We start from the raw sequence: 12,032 nt of genomic DNA, 5'->3' as shown, positions 1-12,032 counted from the left end.
TTTATCCAGATATCATATAACTTTCTATTCTTCGTGAGACAAAGCGTTTGCTTGTTAGAATTGACCCAATTTATCGTTGCAGCTCAATTTTTATGTCCTGGCTAATGACTCTGTCACGAGAAACCCAATTTAATAGCGAACTGATTTAATATTCAAACTTCATGCGTCATGGATTGGTGAGTCAGATTGTTGACGTGTGACTGTCATGGCCATTTTTGTGTTGATAGCAATCAGTTTTTATTGACTGGAACGAAAAATTTCAAATAACCAAAAAGGTCTTTATGTTTTTTTTGCGGAATCTCATCAAGTTTTTTGTTGTTTGAATTTAAATTTCCTGTGAAACATGTGAATCCCAAGATATTTTTTAAACGCGTTCATGGTTAATTAATGTTAATTTACCTAGAAATTATATGACTTTCTAGTTTTCGTGAGACAAAGCATTTGCTTAATAAAGTTGAACAAATGCATAGTTGCCACTAGTTTTTTAAAAATCTCTGCTAATGGCTATGTCACTTGCAATCTATATTCAGGAAAAATTCAGTTCTACATTAATTTTGCCGACAATACAATTTGATTGCGTATAGAATTGTTGATAATGTTATGAAAGTCTTTTTTTACTGATTTGTGTTTTTGGTCTGTCTAAAAACAGTGACGCATTTTAAGTGTTGAATTTGGGCAAGACTTGAGTGATGACTTCCAGAAGTTCGGCGATTTCAATAACTCTACATCTGTTTGTTTTTATTTTTTAAAGTGAGATATTTTGATTTCGAAAACCTTATAACCCAAATTTGAAAGGTTATTCCGGATTGATAATGTTAATAAAAAAATGTATAGAGAAATAAGTTATGTAATTATGTGGTTCGTTGAAATGAGATATCAATTTTTAATTCAGTTTGGTGCATTTCGGCATGCTAATAGTGAATAAAGTGAAGTCTATTGGACCTTTTTGAATTTAATTGCTTTCAGTTTACCCGGTGTGTGCGCTGAGATGAAATGTTTTGATGGTTTGGGATTTTGTAGTGTTTCATATTTGTTCCATTTGTCGTTTTTTTTTTAAAAAAAACTTGTAGTGTAGAAAATTTACACATGAGTTAAGTAAGAAGTTAATTAAAAGTTTTAATTGTGACAAAATTTGTACCTACACTTTATATTGGGGTGATTTTTATAGTTCAAGAAAAATTTCCGGTGATACTTTGAGAAGATTTTTCTATTATGTAATGTTCAGTGAGAGAAGTACATTCTTCTCGGCAGTTAAAACATTCTTCTTGTGAGAATTATTTGAATTGTTTTGTAACAATGGTGGTTCTGTGAGATATGTTATTTCATGTTTAACCGCTGTAGCCGTACTTTCAATAGGCGTATGTTAGGTCAAACAATATTTCAAAGCGTTTTCGTTCTTTCCCGAGACATCTACTGTCCAATTACCTGTTCTTTGAACAATGGTATGGCAAACCTATCCGACTATAGATGGTCAAAACTTTTTTTATTAGTTTTTGAATAAATTCTATTAGAGTTTTGTTGTATATATTCTCTAATTGGGATTCTCTGACGGGACGAGTTTCACTTTTCTCTGTATTGCTTCTAGATGGGTACGGAAATGTTAATTGTTTACCCGTAATGCATCTTGACATCACTTGTTTGTTAGTTAGAGTTTTATCCTTCATGGCTTGATTGGAGATTTGTTTCAGGAATCGAGGCTTAAGTGCTGTTCATGTGATTTTGCGATGATCTGGGAAGTCGAAGTACTGTGCCTACTTGACCAAGTGCAATTTTTGCCTCATTGGGGGGATAAAGTTTACCTTTGAAATTTGTTGGGTTAACACCATCTGAGATTTTTCTAAACTAGTTAATAGATTATCATTATCATTTGTTTTTGAATCTATTGGAGTTTAGTGACAATCAGTGTACATACGCAAGATCTCCTCTTGGTGGAGCGTTCTAACAAGGGGGGCAATTAGAACCTGATTTTCCAATGAAACTTAATAGTGACTCGCAGTTTTTAGTGCATTGTCCGCAAATTATTGGTCTAGTGCTTTAACTAGAATTTCATTTTCCATGTGTTTCTAAGCTCTTGCTTATAAATGAAACTTGCTTGTCTTGTCACCAAATCAATCCGATGAGTTTAAAAATTTGAATTAGCACTCCCGACGCTCACTTAATTCCTTCAAGGAGTTGCCGATCTTGTGTGTGTGGTGTCACTGTTGACTATCAATTTTTTAATTATTGAAAATTTAGGCTTGAAAAAATTGCAAAAACTTGATCTTGTTATACAGTTGTTTATATTTTTTCTAATTTCTGGCATAATCAAGTAGACAACATTTTCTGAAAACTATGTAATTTTGGGAGACGAGACTACTATAGGCGGGCTGGGCCAGCGGTTGCTCTTTGGATGATAGCGATCGCTCTTAATATCCCTCCTTAATGCTTCAGGGATTTACAGTATCCTTGTAGTTCTGTGGATCCAGTGGCGGAAAGAAAATATACTATCGTGATTGATTATTCTGCCTAAGAGAAAGCAAATTTTTCATTTTTTTTCGTTTTATTTGGACTGCGCCTGTTTCAAATTATTCGATTTTTTGTGAAAAATGCAAAAATGTATTTTTTTCTGTTAACTACCAATGATTTTTACGGTTACAATTTGCCAAATCACCCGTCACACCAATTGAGGCAGACACTATTTGAATTCTCTTCATTACCTTAATTTAATAGTTGGAGCGCCACTTACTTCCACGCAAAAGTAGACTTAAGTAAACTTCAATCATTAGGACAAGACAATTGAGCAGCGCCGGACTCAATGAAATGAACATAGTGGTGAATAAAAAATTCAACTACTGACAACTTCAAGCATTTGTAATTCAAAAGAGAATAGAGCTTTATTATTCTGTTATTTGCGGAGATTTCCATGATTAGTAATAACAAAAATAAAAAATTTGGTTCCTTTGTAATCGCAGCTGAGCAGCATTAGACGACTTCTTTAACTTATCAGTACCTCATATGTGACCAAGAGTTCACGGGTTTCTTTCATATTCAATTCCCAGGTTTACTATTTAAGATTTCATAAACGTAAAAAGTTGTTGAAGGTTCTTTCTAAACATGCTTGTTTTGTTTATTGAACCATAGTTTTCAAACCAAAAAGAAAAATGATTTGGAAGATTTATCGACCCTAGCGGGTTAGGACAGTTGTTTCCCTGCAGTGTTTTGCCAATAATTTGTTCACTCTTTATCAACAGCGTCTGAATTATAGGAGACGTGCAGTTAGGTCCAGAAACTGATTTATCAAAAAAATATATCAATTCGATTTATATGTTCCTGTTTGTTTTTTAGACGGTACCCTTTAAAATGAAAATCAAATGCAAGCAACGTGTAGAAAAAGTTGCAGAAATCTCAAACTATCATTCAAATAGGTCTGGCTCAGAAATTTTCTAGAGTTTTTTTCCTCAATGAAGAAGTTTAATATATTTTTTTTTGCTAAAGATTTCTAGAAAATGTAAAGAATGAAAATCACCCGAATGTTTCAGTAACAGAATATAAAACTGCTCGGTAGCTTTTAAATCAATCTGCAAACCTTCAGCTCAATACAACATAATGAGTGTCATCCCGGGTCAGACCGAATGGTTAACTTGTACGAACTTGCAAGTTTTTTGCATAAGACGGTTAACTTTTAAGAATTTGCAAGTTTCTTGCAAAAGATGGTTAACTCGTAAGAACTGGTAAGCCTTATGGTTAACTTGTAAGAATTTGCAAGTCGAATGGCTAACTGGTAATTTACTCGGAGGTACGTTGCAGTTGAGCTCAACTCTTATTGATTAATTCAAATTTAGCATCCAGTTATTTAGCGAAGAAAGCGCGTGGGAGTTAGTAGCTCAATTTGGATGAAATAATAGAAGGCGACATAAATTGACAAATTGATTACGCTTCAATTTTATCAACTCAAGAGGTCCTTTTGCAATTCAATTTAAATAAAGTAGCTCTCAATTAACTTCTTCACGATTGCTTTTTTTAAATGTTCCTTAAGTTTTACTCTTCTTTGACTTTTTGAAGTTTCAATTTCATATGTCAGCATTTTCTCATTTTCGCATTGAGTGAACCTTCAGTTTGTATACTACTTTTTGTTTTATAATTTCAGTTCACACTTTTCCAGATTCGTTGTTTTTTAAAGATTTTTACTTTCATATCTTACAACGTTTTGTTCTTTTTTACCACAATATAGGCGGAATTGTTATGTTGTAACTACTAGTACTCTCAGAACTTCTGTAGGAACATATAATATAAGTAGAATGTTTTACCTGTAGAGTCCCTGTTAGTTGAATGATTAACTTTTAAGAGCCTTTTAACTAAGAGCCTTTTAAGTCGATTAAATGAATTGTAAGAACTTGAAAGTCGAACGGTTAACTTGTAAGAACTTGCATGTTGTTTTAAGGAAAACTTGTAATTCGATGCATCGCTTTGTATGAACTTGCAAGAAATTTGCAAGTTCTTACAAGTTAACCGTTCGATTTCGAGACTCCTTTGGCAGTTAAAAATTGCCGAAGAAAGTGGAAAAAATTTCATTGTTGTTTAAACTTTTTGTTGTCAATTTTCAATTTTTGTTGGAAACTGACTTCCAATTAGTGTTGAAAAAAAGTTAAACTTTTGATATTACGGAAAACAAATGGTTTTACAGGGGAATGTTTTATACTAGTAGAATTGTAGAATTACGTTGTGAAGTAACATTTGCTATTTTTAATGCCCCACTGATTGTGGAATTTTTGTCGTGTAAGGTCTAATAATAAGCAGCTCACTAAAAACTTTTTATTAACTTTTTCTTATTAGATCTTAAAGGATTCTAAAATTACCTTTAGCAGTTCCTATTAACGGCATTCATTATCGAGGCAACGTTGGCCAGTTGTTTACCAACTTAAGTCTACTTTGCAATTCAGTTGTGATTAAATTCAAATCAATTCGGTTCAGCAAAAATTCAGATTCATTTCAGTTCAGTTATTTTAATGAGTGGGTATAAAATGTCTACAAGCGAGCCGCTTTTAATGTAAAACTATGTAAAATTGGCTAAACGAAGTTGCTGATCAAACTTTCTACAGTTTCTCGCGTTCTAGAACGTTGTATAATTAAATGTTTTCGACGCATATGTATAAAACTTTTCGACGGACAAACCACAAAATGTTTTTGAAGAACAGATAAGATGGTAGTACATAATAATTGAATACGTGAAAAAGTTGTACTGTTTTGTGTAAGCTGTTTTTCAGTTCTGTGCTCGTCTGAACAAATTTGGCCCGATTTCTCTTTACATGTGGAGCACACAGTATAATTTTAAAAAGGCGTTGTTTTCTCAAACTGCTGTGCACTGTCTCAACAGATGTCACGTGATTTGTGCTTTAAAAAGCTATGGTTATTATCTGCATTCATTTTTCATTGATCGCCGCTAAAAAAAACTGATAATTTCGTTGCTTCTGCATAATCTTCAACAAAAACAGGTATATATTTATTGCTTTTCATCTTTATCTGTGCTCAGTTCGCAAGTTGTATTCAAGTAATAGACCGAGTCGAGGTGCCAAAGGTAAAAATGAATTCAAAAAAGTGTCTGATTTGTAGTGATTTGCCGTGAATACCTAACCTCTGATCTCTGCAGCCCCCTATAATTTCAGATTTTTCTTCACACTGCGAAATATCAATCCTGCAAGTTCTCTCAAGCAAGGTTAAGTGCGTCTGCTAAAGTCGATTCAAAAATCTGATTAGATCTTGGACTGCTTCGCAGTTCTTGATTAATGCCTTTTCTCAATGACTTAATAAGTGACACGTAAACTATACTTAAAACGGGTGCTTTTAAGTTTGAAATATTAGACTGTATAATTGAAAAGGATCTTTTCCGCAGAGAGCTGGCATTCTAAAACTTCAGGGGTATATTTCAAGCCATTAGTGGCGAACCAATATGCTTTGAATCATTGCTTTTAACTTGTTTTCTTATTTCAGAAAATCAGATTCCAAAATGCTTCTCAAACTAACAATCTTGGTGGTGTGCATCGCAGTTTTGCAGGCGGATGTCCTGTACAGGCGAAATGAGAACATCATGTTTCCCCGGGGGTTTGAAGAAAGGCGAAACCTAAGGACCGAATTCCAAAGACGACAAAAGTTTTCAGACCCGCGACCTGAAAATTGGATCGACTGCAACTTAGTCACAATCAGTGACGCGTGTGAATTCTTTGGTCAATGCAATAGTTCTGAGGAATATTGCAAGAATTAACTTTTAGAGTTATATCAGAAACTATTTTAAAATTTATAGCTTTTGTAGTGTGATGCTAACTTGTGAAAAAAGTTCCAGCATATTATTTTTTCAATAGATTTTTTGTCTTCCTGTGAACATACAGCGTACAATGACAGCAATAATAATTTTAATTGCGCGCACTGTTCTAACCTTAGTCATTCCCAACCTTAATCAAAATCATTTCTTCTTCAACAGCTTTTTAGGCAAACTTATTTATTCGGACGTGTCTCTGTTTTGTTCAATACCTGTTGACAATGTTAATTAATGAAATATGAAAAAAAATATTAAAAGACAAGGAGGCTCGGTAATGTGCTTTCGCACATAATGTTCCGACTCCGCTAAACCACGTTTCTGTCTTAATTATCCAACAAAATCAGAAAGAGATAGAAAACTTGCAAAAAATCAATAATTTCAAAAAAATAATTAGAGTATCCATTTAAAAAATCGCTTAAACTCAAACCACTATACAAACTAAACATTAATTCATTAGAGGGCCGACAATACCTGCCATTAGGGAGTAAGAGACAAAATAAACGACAAAATCAAATAAAATCAACAAGCATTACATACGACGTAAACTCAATTTCTGTCAAAATAGCATCAGATAAAATCAAAACTAAACAAAATGACTTGTACTTCACCAGAAGAGATTTGAAACTTGTCTTTATTAAGAATAATTAAAAAGTAGACAGAAAATCGAAAAACAATTGTAAAAATATTTTTCTGAAATCAATTTAACTTACAGTTAAGAAAAAACATTAGCTATCAACTGAAATCTTTTAATGGCTTCCTTTTTACCTTAATACAAAACCAGAGATACCAGTCAATATCAGAATGTCATACGACTACAACAGGCAAAAAGCAAAAAGACAACTCAATTTTGCAAAGAAACGGTGTCGAATCCTATAAATTCAAAACCGATTCTCTAACTTTATTAAAAATATTCAGTTCAACCACCTTTCAACGCCATTGGTATGTTCCATTAATGTGAAGATCGGACAAGGTAACAAAACAGAACCGTAAAAATTTGTCAAATAAATTTGTCAAATAAAATATGTAGTATCAACGACAAAAAGCATTATTAAAAAACAGCAATAAAAACTATATTAAAGTTCATTTGGAAAAAACTACGCTAAAGGCGATTGAAAGTGGCAAATGTCTTTTTTCTTTTGAAATTATTATCTTATAAAACCGTAAGACATAACGATCGTAAGCTTTCAATAAAACATGGTGAATCGATTAACCTGCTGCTGCTTAGTAAGCGAAAAGGAAATGCCATTAGTGAGACAAAGCCAAAAGACTACAACATTACTATGAATATAGGCGAAACTTACAATCTCACAAACAATTTTACGCAAACTGTGTTAAAGCCCAAAAATGCGCTGAAAACATTAGTTTAATTCATTGACCTCCATTGATACGAAAATCTGTTTCTTCAATATTTCAGGTTTGATTTCAAATCATTCTAGTCCTTAGTAAGCGAAATGGAAATGCCATTAGTGAGACAAAGCCAAAAGACTACAACATTACTATGAATATAGGCGAAACTTACAATCTCACAAACAATTTTACGCAAACTGTGCTAAAGCCCAAAAATGCGCTGAAAACATTAGTTTAATTCATTGACCTCCATTGATACGAAAATCTGTTTCTTCAATTTTTCAGGTTTGATTTCAAATCATTCTAGTCCTTAGTAACGAAACAAAAAGCAAAGAAGACAAAATTACTTCAAAAAGCATATAAACAGCGCTCCATTACAATCCTGAAATGTTTTGAATTTTGAAATTCCACAGCTGAGCCACAAGTGTTCCTGCTCTAGTTGTTTTTCAATTGAAACAAAAAGAATGTTCCAAACTTTACCGAAATAGCTCATTTGTCTAAAAAATCGCTAACAGAATAAATTAAAAGCATTAGATAGTTTTTCAATAGCTCCCTCGATACCAAAGTATACATTTTATTAACTAGTCTGAGTCTTAAGAGTACAGAATGAACATCAAATGTTTGCATACCTAAAGAACTCAGGAAAATTTAACGAAAACAATTTGTTGGAGCTATGAAAACCATGAGTTTACACAAAAACAAAATGTTTTTTATTTGACCTCGTTGGAACAAAACGGCGCCTCTTATTAATCGAACTTTTATAAATAGACCTTGCTTACTCGATGAAATGAATGCAAAAAAAATTTAAAAATGACAGATCCAAATCACAGTCGGATTTTTTTGCGCTGCAAAAATCAACGGTGAGACCGAAATTTATTTATCAGTAAATTTAACCAGAGATACCAGTCAATATCAGAATGTCATACGACTACAACAGGCAAAAAGCAAAAGGACAACTCAATTTTGCAAAGAAACGGTGTCGAATCCTATAAATTCAAAATCGATTCTCTAATTTTTTTTAAAAATATTCAGTTCAACCTCCTTTCAACGCCATTGGTATGCGAAGTGTCAATATTGTTCGATTAATGTGCAGATCGGACAAGGTAACAAAACAAAACCGTAAAAATTTGTTAAATTGAAATTAAAAAATTGAGAAAATATGTAGTATCAACGACAAAAAGCATTATTAAAAAACAGCAATAAAAAGTATTTTAAATTTCATTTGGAAAAAACTTGGGCCTCTCTGATTGCCGAGACTACGCTAAAGGCGATTGAAAGTGGCAAAAGTCTTTTTTTCTTTTGAAATTATTATTTTATAAAACCGTAAGACATTACGACCGTAAGCTTTCAATTAAACATGGTGAATCAATTAACCTGCTGCTGCTTAGTAAGCGAAATGGAAATTCCATTAGTGAGACAAAGCCAAAAGACTACAAAATTACTATGAATACAGGCGAAATTTACAATCTCACAAACAATTTTACGCAAACTGTGTTAAAGCCCAAAAATGCGCTGAAAACATTAGTTTAATTCATTGACCTCCATTGATACGAAAATCTGTTTTTTCAATATTTCAGGTTTGATTTCAAATCATTCTAGTCCTTAGTAACGAAACAAAAAGCAACGAAGGCAAAAAGTACTTCAAAAAGCATATAAACAGCGCCCCATTACAATCCTGAAATGTTTTGATTTTTGAAATTCCTCAGCTGAGCCACAAGTGTTCCTGCTCTAGTTGTTTTTCAATTGAAACAAAAAAAATGTTCCAAACTTTACCGAAATAGCTCATTTGTCTAAAAAATCACTAAGAGAACAAATTAAAAGCGTTAGATAGTTTTTCAATAGCTCCCTCGATACCAAAGTATATATTTTAATAATTAGTCTGAGTCCTAAGAGTACAGAATGAACCTCAAATGTTTGCATACCTAAAGAATTCAGGAAAATTTAACGAAAACAATTTATTGGAGCTATGAAAACCATGAGTCTACACAAAAACACAATATTTTTTATTTGACCTCATTGGAACAAAAACGGCGCCTCTTATTAATCGAACTTTTACAAATAGACCTTGCTTACTCGATCAAATGAATGCAAAAAAAATTTAAAAAATGACAGATCCAAATCACAGTCGGATTTTTTTTTCGTTGCAAAAAACAACGGTGAGACCGAAATTTTCACAGGAACAGAAGGTACACCTAATCCATTAATTTCTAAAAAGAAGATTATGAAAGCCTTTTTTATGTCTGCACGGTTCGTAAAATTGTATAAAGTGAATCAAATATGCATATTTGATGGCTTTTTTATTCAAAAAATGAAAAACATTTGGAAATTACAACAATTTAACTAAAGAAATTTGATGAAACAATTGATTCAAACAATTTATCATTTCCCATATATATTTAATCGTATAACCAATGAGACTATCGTTAACAAGTTTATCAAATTTTAACAAAAATTGTTCGAAAATTCAGAAAAAAATTAGAAAATTGTGAACAAACAACGGAAGAAGGCTAACGATCACAATCCCTTAAACCTCCATAAACGTTCGAAAAATAAAACGAAATTCGAATACTCTTTTGAATTTGAAATTCTATGCATGGCGAGTTCTCTGATGATATCACTCACAATTTGTATCATGAAATTTTTGATCGACGAATACTGACTGAAGAAAAAACCCAATTGAGCATATAGTTCATCCCATGCAAAAGTGGGTCGGAATCGAAACTGCAGACAAAAAACTTCATGTAGCTCTAACAATTAATAGCTGATTAGCACCTAAATATCGAGTTGAATTAAAGGGATAAAATTTTGAGGCTTTTCTTCTAATAATAATGATTAAATCAGAAAAAAATTCATATCTTATATTTTTTTTTATTTTATTCCTGCTTCTCTTGCATTGTTTTGTTTTGAGTGTTGTTTTCTGGTACAAATTATTATTAATTTTTATCAGTTCTGATACGTGGAGATAATTGAAACTTTGATGAGTGTCTATTAATTATTATCAGAGTTCCCTAGAGCGAACGCTATTTGTATTAATAATGAGTATAAGAGTAGATGATTGAGTATTGAGTATAAGTAGCTAATTGAGAATTGGGTTATTGAGTATAATATTAGTTATATTTGTCCTATTTTCAACCAATTTACACCAATAAAGACAACAACATCTATTACCGCAAACCCAACACCTATAAAACAACAATTTGACGCCCTGCACCTTTGATCGAAAGGGCTCCTTGAAATCTTGTGTTGCGGATGCAACTTCAAGATGGCTAAATATGGAAGTTAAGATGATTTGCCGCAAAAAACTTGACTTTATGTCCCACATTGCTAACTGTCAGTTACCAAAAAACATGGAAACAAAACATCTAAATTTGACTTTTTCAATGCTAGAAATATGTTTTCACTACATCTTGCAACAAATAATTTATAAATAAGGAAAAATATATGCACGCACACAAGTATATCAAAACAACAAGATAACAAGGAGGCTCAGTAAAGCGCGTTCGCACATAATGTTTCGACCCCGCTCATCCACATTTTTGGCATAAACCCAGGAACAGATAGATGTATTTTTTTATTCATGTATTTTTCAAACAAAAAAATGTGTATGAACAAAGATCGCCTCCAACGGAAATAACTCAGTGGAGTAAAAAAAAATGCAGCATTAGATTTATGAGATCAGTCATTATTAAGAGCGCAAGTCAAGACGAACAACAAAGTCAAACAACAATAACAACAAACAATAATTACATCCAACAATTTATGTCCATTTAAAAAAAAACTTTATAACAAGCTCAAAATAGCATCGAACAAAAGTGAAACTAAACAAAAAACTTGTACCTTACTAGAAAAGATATGGAAACACTCTGTTAAAAGGCTCAGTAAAAATTAGACAAAAAGAACAAAAAAACAGCAAAACTAAAAAAAATTGGCTTATATTTTCAAAAACAATTGATTTCAAAATAATTAAAAACAATAGATAGCAATTGAAAACATTCAACATGTTTATGATAACATACGTCTCCATATGAGGGCATTGAGACTTGTCATTAATCAATTGTTTATGCGGTTACAAAAAGAACAACAAATAAAGACAACAAAAAAAATTCATTTAAAACTTGCGAGAAAACGCAGTCGAAACCGTAAAGCTTTATTTTGCCCCTCAAAAAATGTTCAATTGAGCCTTCCTCGAACGCCAAAATTGTGTAATAGGAACAAGAAGAGGTAAAAAGTAGACCGAAAAAGCAAAAAAAAGAGAAAAAAGGGCAAAATTAATTAATTACTTTTTGTGCGAAAAACCCGCGTAGAAGCCAGTAAAATCAGAGAATTATCATAGTCGAAGCCAGTAAAATCATAGCGAATTCTAATTAATAAACATTAGGTTTTGTACACTTGC

General features: G+C 32.3%; 1 long non-coding RNA gene across 1 annotated transcript; it reads left to right on the top strand.

Annotated features, from left to right (window-relative positions):
- The first annotated feature begins 5,209 nt into the window (after positions 1 to 5,209).
- Positions 5,210 to 6,351, top strand: LOC142350794 (uncharacterized). Its single transcript, XR_012760913.1, has 2 exons — positions 5,210 to 5,471; positions 5,968 to 6,351. It is a non-coding gene; the product is annotated as an uncharacterized LOC142350794 (long non-coding RNA).
- Positions 6,352 to 12,032: the final 5,681 nt, after the last annotated feature.

This window comes from Convolutriloba macropyga, chromosome 12 (genome assembly GCF_964194025.1).
Source record: "Convolutriloba macropyga chromosome 12, txConMacr16.3, whole genome shotgun sequence".
NCBI classification, from domain to species: Eukaryota; Metazoa; Xenacoelomorpha; order Acoela; family Convolutidae; genus Convolutriloba; species Convolutriloba macropyga.
Note: the sequence above shows the minus strand (reverse complement) of the source record. Positions and strands in the feature narration are given on the sequence as shown.